Below are 10,558 nucleotides of genomic sequence, written 5' to 3'. Positions count from 1 at the left end.
GGCAAGGAAGCGATTGCCACGCGCGTCAGGGTAGCGGTTAACTCTGGCGGGGAAGGAAGGGCACTGGGAGAGGATTCAAGGTCGGGAGTGGTTCTGAGAGACCTTAAGCGCTCCATTTCCTGTCCCGGGTGGTGAGTGTTTGCTTTCTGATAAGTCATTGAGCTGTGTGTCTATTTTGTGTCCTTTTCTATATGCATGTAACATTTCACAATAAAACTGGTTTAAAAAAGAGAGTAAAGAAGACACGTAATTTTGCAGAAGAAAGGACCTCCCCTTGAATTATACCAGCTGGAGCGGTCTGTCCCTGTGGATCCGGAGAAACTTCTGCTGTCTTCTCTTTAGGTACCTACCTTTCCTCCACAAACTTCTGTTGGCAGCACTTGGTTTCAGGTCCACGTTCTTTGCACCTGCTTGAACAGGAGGTGCAGCACCCTCCCCTGCAGGTGCCCACCTGGGGGTGGGGGGCAAGCTCCTCTCCACCACACACTCTGGTAATCATGCCAGTCAAAGGCCAGTGTGGTTCTCCATTGTCCTTCCTCATCAAAGCTGCTCTAGCTGAGAACCCCAAGAAAGAGGAGGCCCCTCAGTGGGTGAGAGCAGAGGGGGCCCTTCGCCTTCCCTGGCTACCTGCTGGCACCTGCGTCAGAAGCCCCGCCCTCGGGAGCCAAGTGCTCAGTTTCCCATCATGAAGCATTTGAGCCCACACCTGGCCAGCTGGCACATGAAAGGACTCGGGTAGATCCGCCCCTGGCCACTTCCCAGGGCCTTGGCTTCTGGGTCCATAGAATAATTACACCTCCCTCCCAAGGCAGTTGCCTGGTTTTAAAGCAATGACGTGGGAAAATCACATGGCACCGTGCTTGCATTGAGAGGGCGTAACCATGCGGCTTCCTTGCCCAGGGACTGCCTTCCCTTGGTGGGGACCTAGAGCGTCTGAATCCAAATCTGATCATACTTCTCTCTGGTTTAACATTCTTCAGATGTCCTCCAAACCCACATGGGGTCAGATAACCCTTCTTCAGTTCCCATGGCCCTGGGCTGAGGGCCCCTAGGGCGCCTGGACCTGTCTCACTCAGCTCCACATTCCAGGGGCTCTAGTACCAGCCAAAGCCTGGACACAGAAAAATGGTCCAGGAGCCTCCATAAAGGAACCCTGGAGACCCAGAAGCCCGAGTGAGTTGAAGGCAGCTGACCAGCTGTCCAGAGCCTCCCAAATCCGCAGTTCAATGTCTGCTTCTGCAGACTATCTGAATGCAGCTCACTTCAAACAGTAGGCACGTTGCTGAGTTCAGATGGAAAGCCAGTCAATCAAGTGCTAGTTGAAATACACCTGTGGGACTCACAATTCAAGGAAAGCCTACGATGAGTTAGTTTTTCAGGAGAGTCGAGTGTTCTTTTGTAATGCAACAGAGGCCATTTAATTTTTTTTTTCTTATATAAATTCAGATATTGGACTTTGGGTGCCTGGCTTCCCCAGAAAGCAGATTCTGGGTCAGAGATTAGTATGCAAGACATTTAATAGAATGTTCTTGAAGTTAACATGGAAAGGGGAAGGAATGAGAGGAAGCAGGAGAGGGCAGCTGGAGAAGCTGGGCTTTGATACAGTCTCAGTGGGGTCTCCAAGGCCACAGGGAGTATGCAGCTGAACTCCGTTTCAGAGTTGCCCCCATGTGGGGCGAGATATTTAGATCCCTGCCAGTCAATGGTGATGTCCGCCACCCTTCAAGTGTGTGACCTTGAAGGAGGCAATCTTTGTAGGGACATAGAAGGCTGACTGCTGGCATGTCTCCCTGCAGCCTGAGGAGTAAGTCTTTCATTCTCGAAGGGGACTCTACGCTCCTCAGGATCCACCACATCCCATCACATAAAACTTTTACAAAGAAAATAAGGGAACTGCCATTTCTTGAGGGCCCACTATGTGCTAAGCCCTGTGCTAGGCGCTTTATATCCATGCTCTCTGAAGACCCTCACAATGGCTTTACAAGGTAGGTGCTATTATACCCATTTTCCACATGAGAAAAAAACAAAAAAGTGATGAGTCATCAGGAGAGCATCAGAACCTCACTCCCCACCCTCTTGCTGTGGGACCCTACTGAGCATACTCATACTCTGTCTGTTCTCTCCACCCCTCCCCCACCTTATACTGTGACTAGCCATAGGCCTGCAACTTGTCCAGAGACTGTGTCCTATCTGGATCACGCACTCAAGTGTGCTGGTGAACAAGAGGTCGAGCCTGGGTTAAGGCCCTGTGAAGCTGACCACAGGGGTCCAGGGGCAGGGCAAGGCCAGCCTCCTGGCCAAGGGAAGGCTGTGGTACAGCCCGGTTCCTTGGGTGGGATCGGGGTCAGATGGGCAGAGTTAGGCTCCTCTTGAAACTGCCCCATACAAGGGCCAACTTGCAGACCTGAAGGTGCTGGACACACTGGCCTGTGAGTACAGACACTTGACAGACAGTGGCCACTTAAACTGTCCTAGGAGCAGTGCTTGTCATTGGAGGCTGGGAAAGTTGGGCGTCCTCCTGTTGAAGGGGCTTCTGGGCTAGTAGAAGATAATGACAAAAAGCAAACAACCTCAAATCACGACAACAAATGCTCTGAAAATGAAACAACTGTCATATGTCTAGAGGCTCCCCTTCCTGCCACCAGATGAGATGCCTGGAGTCATTATGGTCCATGCTCACCAGTGACTTTGCTGAGCGGATCTTTTCAGGCCCACTTTCACAGAGAAGGCGATTAAAGTCTAAGGTTGCTCAAGCCACTGACCATGGAGGGTAAGGACTGGAATAAGATCGCTCTGACTCTCTTCCTTCATCCCAGCTTTGGGCCCTAATTCCTGGATGAAGATCCCCAAAGTGCCTTACCTATAGCTGATCTTGGCTATGATCTTGGGAAACACCAGAGATCTCGTGTTGAGGGGAGGGACTGGGGAAAGAAGATGGTTCTGGCCAGATGACTGATGGTAGGGAGGCAGAAGCTGAGGTCTACTCTCACATGGCTGAGGTTGCCTTTAGCCTTTAACCAAGGCCACTCATCCTTCATGGGAGCTGGAATGTCATGGGAGCTTGGAATGTGTCAGCTCTGAGCTGATAGAGAAAAGAAGGTTTTGGTGGTGAGATGCTCAGTTGGAAGAATGCACAAGAGGCCAACATGAGAATGAAATGCAGGCACCCAAATTTATTGCGGGGAGTGCAGTTCTATTGTGGGGAGCGTCCTTCTGCTTCTACTCTTCTTATGCTCCCCGTTTTGTGCTCCCCTAATGCTCTCCAGGGAACTGCATGGCTCCACACATATCGAAGTACGGTAGTGGCATTCAGCCACACATGCGAAACACAATAAGCTGAAGTATGTTTACATATTTTAGGCGCAGGTGCCCTACTTCACTAATGTAACATTCTATATCCGGGGTCCTATTCCTAGCTGTGAGCCTAAATCACAGCCAGACGTGGGACCCTTCAGGCCTAGGACCCACATTCCACCCCTACAGGGTTGCGGCGCAGGATCTGGATGGAGGGTGCTACCTTGGGCCCACAATCCACTTCCTGGGCTGGCTTAGCCCCACGGGGCTTCAACCCCGGGGTAGTCTGTACCCACCATCCCTCTGGGTGCTGCTTAGCACACCAGGGGCATTGTGACATGGAAACTTGTGCTTGTGCCTGTGTCGACGATAGCCCTCATCATTTTACTACCTGTTCCATGGTACAAGCCGTCTGGGTACCAGGTGTCCTCAAGGATGGGAGCCTGACCTTCTACATAGGGACTCATTATGTCTCCCATCTCAGCAGGCTCCGCCAGGAGCTCTGCTTGAAACTGCACTGGTCCCAACAGGGAGTGCAGTTGACCTGACAGGAGGCTCGCAGAGAACTTACACCCACTGCTCCAAGTAAGCCCTCTGCTTCGTCAGTGTAGGGGTCTGTGCAATTTCTGTACAGGGAGCCACAGAATGTCAAATCAGACCGGGGACAGGAGTCTGTGTGACTTACCTCCACATAAGGGCATGGGTTCCTTAAAAAGGAGCTGAGGTGGGTCCCCCAACGCTAGCTCCTTGGCAAGTTGAGAATAGGGTCTGGCTGTGTCTCTGCTGGAGGCCGTTATTCCCTCATCTGCTAGCCTCTCAGGGCTGGCCCGGCACCTTCTGCTGCTCCCCAGGGTCTCCTGCTCAGAGTCATTTTCTCTCTGCTGCTAGGGCACGCCAAGTGTTTCCCCAGATAAAGCCTTTGTTGGGCAAGTTCTTCTGCCTGGAACACACTCCTCTTCCACGCTGTCCTTTTCCTCCTTCAAGGCCCAGTCCAGGCTTTCTCTTTCATGAAGTGATCTCTGACAATTCCGGTCCAGCTGCCTCTTCTTAAACTTCATACCCTGGCTTAGGCAATTTGCAAAGTCCTTTGATGGCAAGGAACAGAGAAGCACTCAGGGCAGCTCTAGAAATTCGGGTATCTGTAACACTGCAGAGCAGGGTCGCTCACACAGAGAGGGACCGGCCTCTGGGTGCCAGCTGTTGTCCTGGGCCTGGAAACAAACTGATGGAAATGTACCCTTTTCCTGTATTCATGCACCTGACAGTCCAGGGAACTTGGACTGGGGATAAGCCTGGCCTCTTTCTCACAGCTTCTTCTGCATCTCAATCTGACCACTTTCTGTTCAGACCAACTGGGCATGGTGGGCCAAGTGCTGAGGGCCTATATGCTTTTAGGGGCCCATGAACATGTTTCAATTTCTTCTGAAATCAGCAAAAACAATGAATATAACAATAGCAAATATATAATGTATTCATCTTTACACTAAAGTAGTTAGTAAAATATAATTAATTTTTTTTTATATGAAACTTCACAAATTTACGTGTCATTCTTGCTTAGGGGCTGTGCTAATCTTCTCTGTATCATTCCAATTTAATATATGTGCCGCTGAAGCGAGCACAATTTTTTTTTCTAATGGAGGAAGGGGCCCACAAAGGGAAAAGTACCTCAGGGCCATAAGAGTCATGATGTGGTCAGGACCAACAACATCATCTCTCCTTGGGTTGCGGTAGTCACCTGCTCATGGGTCACGCTGCCTCCGCTCTGGCCTTGCCCCCTCCCCCACTACAGTCTATTGTCCATGAAGCGGTCAGAATGATCCTTTGAAAATGTAAGTCTGATTGTGTTACTGAAAACTGTCTAAGGGCTTCCAGTTTTACTCATGAGGCACACGATCTTTCTGACCTCAACATCCTCCCTGTCCTCCCCATTAGCCATTTCCAGCTACATTGCCATCGCTATGGTTTCTGGAATGCTCTGTTTGTGTCCTGCCTCAGGGCCTTTGCACTTGCTGTTCTCTGCTTGAGAAGATCTTCCTCTGTCTCTGCACAGCTCCTCCCTATTCCCTTCTGGCCCCACAGGCAGGGCCTGTGGGAATGGCTCCCCCTGCAGGTCATCGAGCAGAGAGGGCTTGCCCATCATTTCATGGAGGACCCGCTCCCATCTCTCGCTCCCTCCATCCCCTGCTTTATTCTTCTTCAAAATACCAAAGAGGACAAGATACTTTACAGACCCACATGGTTGTGTGGGGTTGACTGTCTCATGCAGCAGGGCTCCATGGGAAATGGGCTTTGTCTCACTCATTGTTGCACCTGTACCTGAATCAAAGCCCAGACAAGTGGGTACTCAATGAAGAGCAGGGACTGTGTGGAAGGGTGATAGGGTTGGGCCTCGCTACGTGTCTCCACCACTCACTCTCTTCACCTGCCAGCCTCCCGTGTCACATACACCCCATGTGACTCTTCCACATTACAGATACCCTGATAGCCCAGCCCTGACTCTTCCACTTTCAGTCCCTGGCCCTCTACTACCTGGCCCTTCCTGTCTGCATGTTTCCTTTCAAATTCTCCAGAGGAATGCTGGACTCTCAAGGATCCTGGCCCCAGGCTCATGGGAGTCAGTTGCCAGGGGCTCAGTTGGCAGGGCAGGGTGACCCGGTGGCTCAGGTCTGTGGCACTGGCCAGGGAGAGTACCAGCAGCATTCACACTGTTCGTGGGCTCGTAATTCAATATGCTCTCGTATCTTTTTCCTAGTTGATTGTGAGCTCCCAAAGATGGGATACCATCTCATCTTGCTGCGATTTTTTCACAGCACTGAGCCCAGAGCTGGACACACACACACATCATTTGGATCGGAGATCTGAATTAGACTTTGTCCCTGTCCTCCAGGCACTCACTATCTAATGTGGGAATCATACCATTAAAATGAAGTGTGATGGGAGACATGAAGAGTCTTCTCATTAAAAAAGTAATTTCAAACTTTAAGAAAAGTTGCAAAATAGTACATAGAATTTCTGATATCCTCCACTCAGATTCCTTAAAATGTGAACATTTTACCACATTTGTTTTTTCTCTCCTCTCTTCCTCCATATCTATCATCTATCTATCTATCTATCATCTATCTGTCTGTCTATCTATCATCTCTCTCTCTCTCTCTCTCTCTCTCTCTCTCTCTCTCTCTCTCTATATATATATATATATATATATATATATATATATCATCTATCATCTATCCATTCATCCATCTGTATCTACCTACCAATAATTTTTAAAAACTGTTTCAGAGTAAGTTGCAGGTGTGATGCCTTTTCACCTTTAAGTATTTTAGTATTTCCCCAAAGCAAGGGAATTTTTTGACATAACACAGTACGTGATCAACACCAGGAAACTGGGGCAGCAGCGTGGGCAGGCCTGGGGATGTGGCGCTGGGTAGTAGGTATGGAAGTCTGTGCAGCACTTTTGTGCTGAGTGCCTAGGAGGCGTAGCAGACATCAGACTGCAGAGCAGGCAGCCTCAACCGATCAAGTAGGCCTGGGGATAAGAGGCTTGGATTTGACCCACAAAGCACTGGGGTGCCCTGCAGATTTGCAGGCTGGGTGGTGGGCCCTGGAGTGCAATTTAGCCTGTCTCTCTTGGGTCCTGCAGGAGGCCTGAGCCAGGAGCCGATGGTCCCAGGCAACTGAGAGCTCTCAGTCCATGGGAAAATCAAGTCGCCCTGCTCACTAAGAAGTTCAGTAAGAACAGAATGTACTCACAGAGACCAAGGAACAGGGAGTGGAAGGGCAGGGAAGGAATGGAAAAAGTAAGTGTCTGACATGTGCCTGGCCTGTTCTGTAACCGCAACAAAGTCTCTTGGTGAGTCACCACCCTTCTCAGAGGACCTGCTCCTTCCGCATCCACCTCCTTGCCTCTCTTTTTGCTCCAGCCACTGGTGCTGTCCCCCACTCAAGTCGCTCTGTTCCTGGGCTGAGCACATGGACTTGGAGTTATTCAGAACCAGGTTCAAATCCCACCTGTCTATTATGTGGGCTTGGGCAAGCTGCTTGATCTCTCCGAGCCTCAGTTTTGCTTCTTTAGAGTGGGAATGGCAGCTGGGAGTTGGTGGGGACGGTAGGTGTTTTGCACAAAGCAGGCTCCTTTGCAAGTCTGGCTCCATCACTCGTAGTCACATAAAATCTTTGTGTGGGTAGGGCCCCGTGGTTCCCAGGCGCTTTTCTTCCTCTAGCTGTAAAGCGGGCCCTTGCTTGCCAGTGAGTGCCTCGAGAACGGGCCTGCATCCGACTCACCTGGACACTCTTGCAAGGGTGCGTAGCACTTTGTAGGTAGGTGTTCAGTGGATGTTTGTGGAGGCCATAAGGCAGGTAAACCCATGAGATATCACCTAGCAAGTGGCAGTTGCCTGGGAAGTCTGAGTGTCTTACGTAAGGCCTTTCGGCCATCCACAGTTAAGACCCACAGCATCTGCTCAGAGGCAGGTAAGCTGGTCAATGAGCCCATTGTGTGAAATTGATGGGTGCTCATGATAGGCCAGGCCACGCCAGCCTCGGCCCCTGACAGTGTGCTTCCTTTGGGTGGAGAAGACCCCTGCAGATAGAATTACTGAGACTAAGGAGGGGAGAGGTGGGAGCTGCAGCCAGGGCACCTATTTGGAGTGCTGAAGGAGCTGGTAGGCAGGACCACTGAGGCCAGCCGTGCCAGATACTGTGCACCCAGATGCAGTGTGGGGACCCTGGGCAATGAATTGCATGAAGGAGAATGTGGGGTTGTTGGTGAGAGGTCTCAGGCTTCAGCCCTCAATCCTGCTGGGGCTTTTCCTCTACCCCGAGTAACCTAACACCTGGCCATCCTCCCGCAGGCCTGCACACCACCTGCCTCTCTTGGCTGCTCCAAGAGTTTTGTGAAGGTGTTGCAAATTGCTCTATGATGTTCTGGAGCCAAACCATGTCCCTGGCCCATGGCCCACCCCCTAGGGCTTGGCATCAGCTGCGCTGTCCCTGGAAGACACTTTGCCTTTGAGGGTTTAGAGTTTTGAAGGCTTTGATTTGGAGGGATGGGTCAGCGGCATCTTCACCTGACTGGCATCGGGGAGGTGCCTGCCTAAGGGTCAACCAGAATCAAGGTGGTCAAAAGGACACAGCCTTGGGCTGCTCATATCCAAGCCCCAGCCACCCAAAGGTGCTTTTGAAATGAGCAATGTAGAGGTTAGCTAAGAACGTGTGCTCTGGAGCCAGGCAGCCTGGGTGTCACTTACTAGCTGTATGAACTTGGGTAACTGGGCTTCTTTGTAACTCAGTTTTCTCATTTGTAAAAGGGGGATGATGTTGTGAAGGTTAAGCAGCTAATGCAGAGCAGCCCCAACTCGTGAGTGCTCTACAAACAGGAATCATTTCAACCAGGGTTTCAGAAGTACTACAGATCCCTTCCTAGGGGTGGAGTGAGGCCAGCCTTCCCTCTCCTGACCCTGCAGCTCTTTGTGATCCAGCCTCTATCCACCCTGCAGCCTCACCTCCAACTTCTCCCTTCCCTCCGCTGCAGCCGCACTGGCTGCTTGTGTTCCGCTGAGCATTTTTAGGCCTCCCGCCACCACAGGTTGCCTCCTCCACCTAGGCAGCTTTTCCCACCCAGTGGGGCCAGCCCCTACCCCCTACTTCCCTCACTGCTCAGCTCAGGCATGCCCTCCTCCAGGAAGCCTTCCCCTTAACAACATGATATGCATATGCTAACCTCACTGAGGCCTGCAGGTGTGAAGAAACTGAGGTTCTCAGAGGGGAACAACTTGCCCAGGGTAAAGCTGCCAGAGTGGAGAGCTGGCACTCTTCCCTCTCCCTACCCTGCTTCTCGCCATCAGGGTTTACGGGGAATGCTGGCAGGAGCCGCCCAGTCCTGCCTCAAGACTGAGGGGATCAGTCCCTGGCTGCTAGGAGGTGGCCCGCCAGCCTGTTCTGGCACTCCTTCGGCTGAGGAGAGCCCTGAGCTGCCTGTGGGATTGGCTGAGGCCCCACTTCACAGGCCAACTTCCCAATCCCGCTTTCTTCCCACCCTCACTCCATATGGATCCTCAAAGGGCTTCCTGAAAAATGTCCTGCATGCTTTTTCCAACCCAGGGGCTACAGCAGGTTCTTAGTGACAAGCATCTAATCCTGGTTAGTGAAATAAGGGAGTCCCCAGAACCTGGGAGGGCCAGGCTTGGGGCTCCACAGCAGGAAACACTACCACGGCTACCTGGTATGGTGCCAGTTCACACTCCCTCACCACTGGGGTGGGCCCGAGGCAGGACACCTGAACTCTGCCATGCTGTCTCTAGACCAGTGGGATGTCTTCAGCACAGCGGGGAGGGGCTCAAGAAGTAGGTGAAGGATGGGAGTGATGAGGAAGGAAGTGAGGGTGGCTTGGTTTAGGGGAAAAGACTTGAAGCTTTTGTTGTGAAAACCATGCCTCCTATACTTGATACCAGGGAGACAGTATCTTAGATCAGCTAACACTCCTGATCTAAGATTGCAACACTCCTGAGGGCAGCAATCGTGGGCAATTCATTTCTGTTTCCAGGGTCTGGCACTGGGTTGACACTTATATGTATTAAGTGAGTAAATAAATGAAAGAAAGAGGAGTTAGAGATCTGTCCCCACTGGAATGGAAGCTCCATGAGGCCGGAGTCACATCTTTCTTGTTCACTGCTTCGTCCAGTGCCCAGCGCAGGGCCTGGCATGTTGGTTGGACAAATGAGCGAAGGAATGAGTTTTGCAAACCGTAGTCTGTATTTGCCCTTAGTATTTCATAGTTAGGGTCCAAATAAGTTTAGGAAAGGCAGGACATGATATCTTCCTGTCAGATAGTCTCTCCGCATCATAGTTCATTAAAGGCTCTAAGAAGACCTATAGTAAAGAGACTCTTTCACGTTGTTTTATCTAAGATTTCCCAAATTTATTCCCTCCCTCCCACCCCCCATTGGCAATTCATGGACACCAATGCACCATGGAAAACATTGGGGGAATTGCTGCTTTAGTTTGAAAATTCTGAGTTAGAAGCCATCCAATCAAGAGAGTCAGATATCTTCTTGGGAAGAGGGGAGGGGAATTGTAGCTCCAGCACAGAGGCGGGAAAGAGGCTTCTCCGCAAGGGTCTGGACTGCCTCCTTGGACCTGGGATGTCACTCTGTGTGCAGGTATGCCCAGTAGGAGCTTCTGTGGGGTGTGATAAGGACAGAGTGACAAACTGCTATCAGAAGGACCAGAGGGAGGCTTTACAAAGCCCCCTTGATCACAGGGA

The 10,558-nt window shown here is 51.1% G+C and overlaps 1 non-coding gene and 1 pseudogene across 1 annotated transcript; one reads left to right on the top strand and one right to left on the bottom strand.

Moving 5' to 3' along the window:
- Positions 1 to 497: 497 nt before the first annotated feature.
- The window catches only part of LOC107501917, a 34,078-nt pseudogene continuing 24,017 nt past the window's right edge, over positions 498 to 10,558 (top strand).
- LOC118614462 lies at positions 4,808 to 4,913 on the bottom strand. The gene has a single exon (XR_004956062.1). It is a non-coding gene; the product is annotated as a U6 spliceosomal RNA (small nuclear RNA).

This window comes from Rousettus aegyptiacus, unplaced genomic scaffold (assembly GCF_014176215.1).
Source record: "Rousettus aegyptiacus isolate mRouAeg1 unplaced genomic scaffold, mRouAeg1.p scaffold_m13_p_2, whole genome shotgun sequence".
In the NCBI taxonomy this organism is placed as follows: Eukaryota; Metazoa; Chordata; class Mammalia; order Chiroptera; family Pteropodidae; genus Rousettus; species Rousettus aegyptiacus.
Note: the sequence above shows the minus strand (reverse complement) of the source record. Positions and strands in the feature narration are given on the sequence as shown.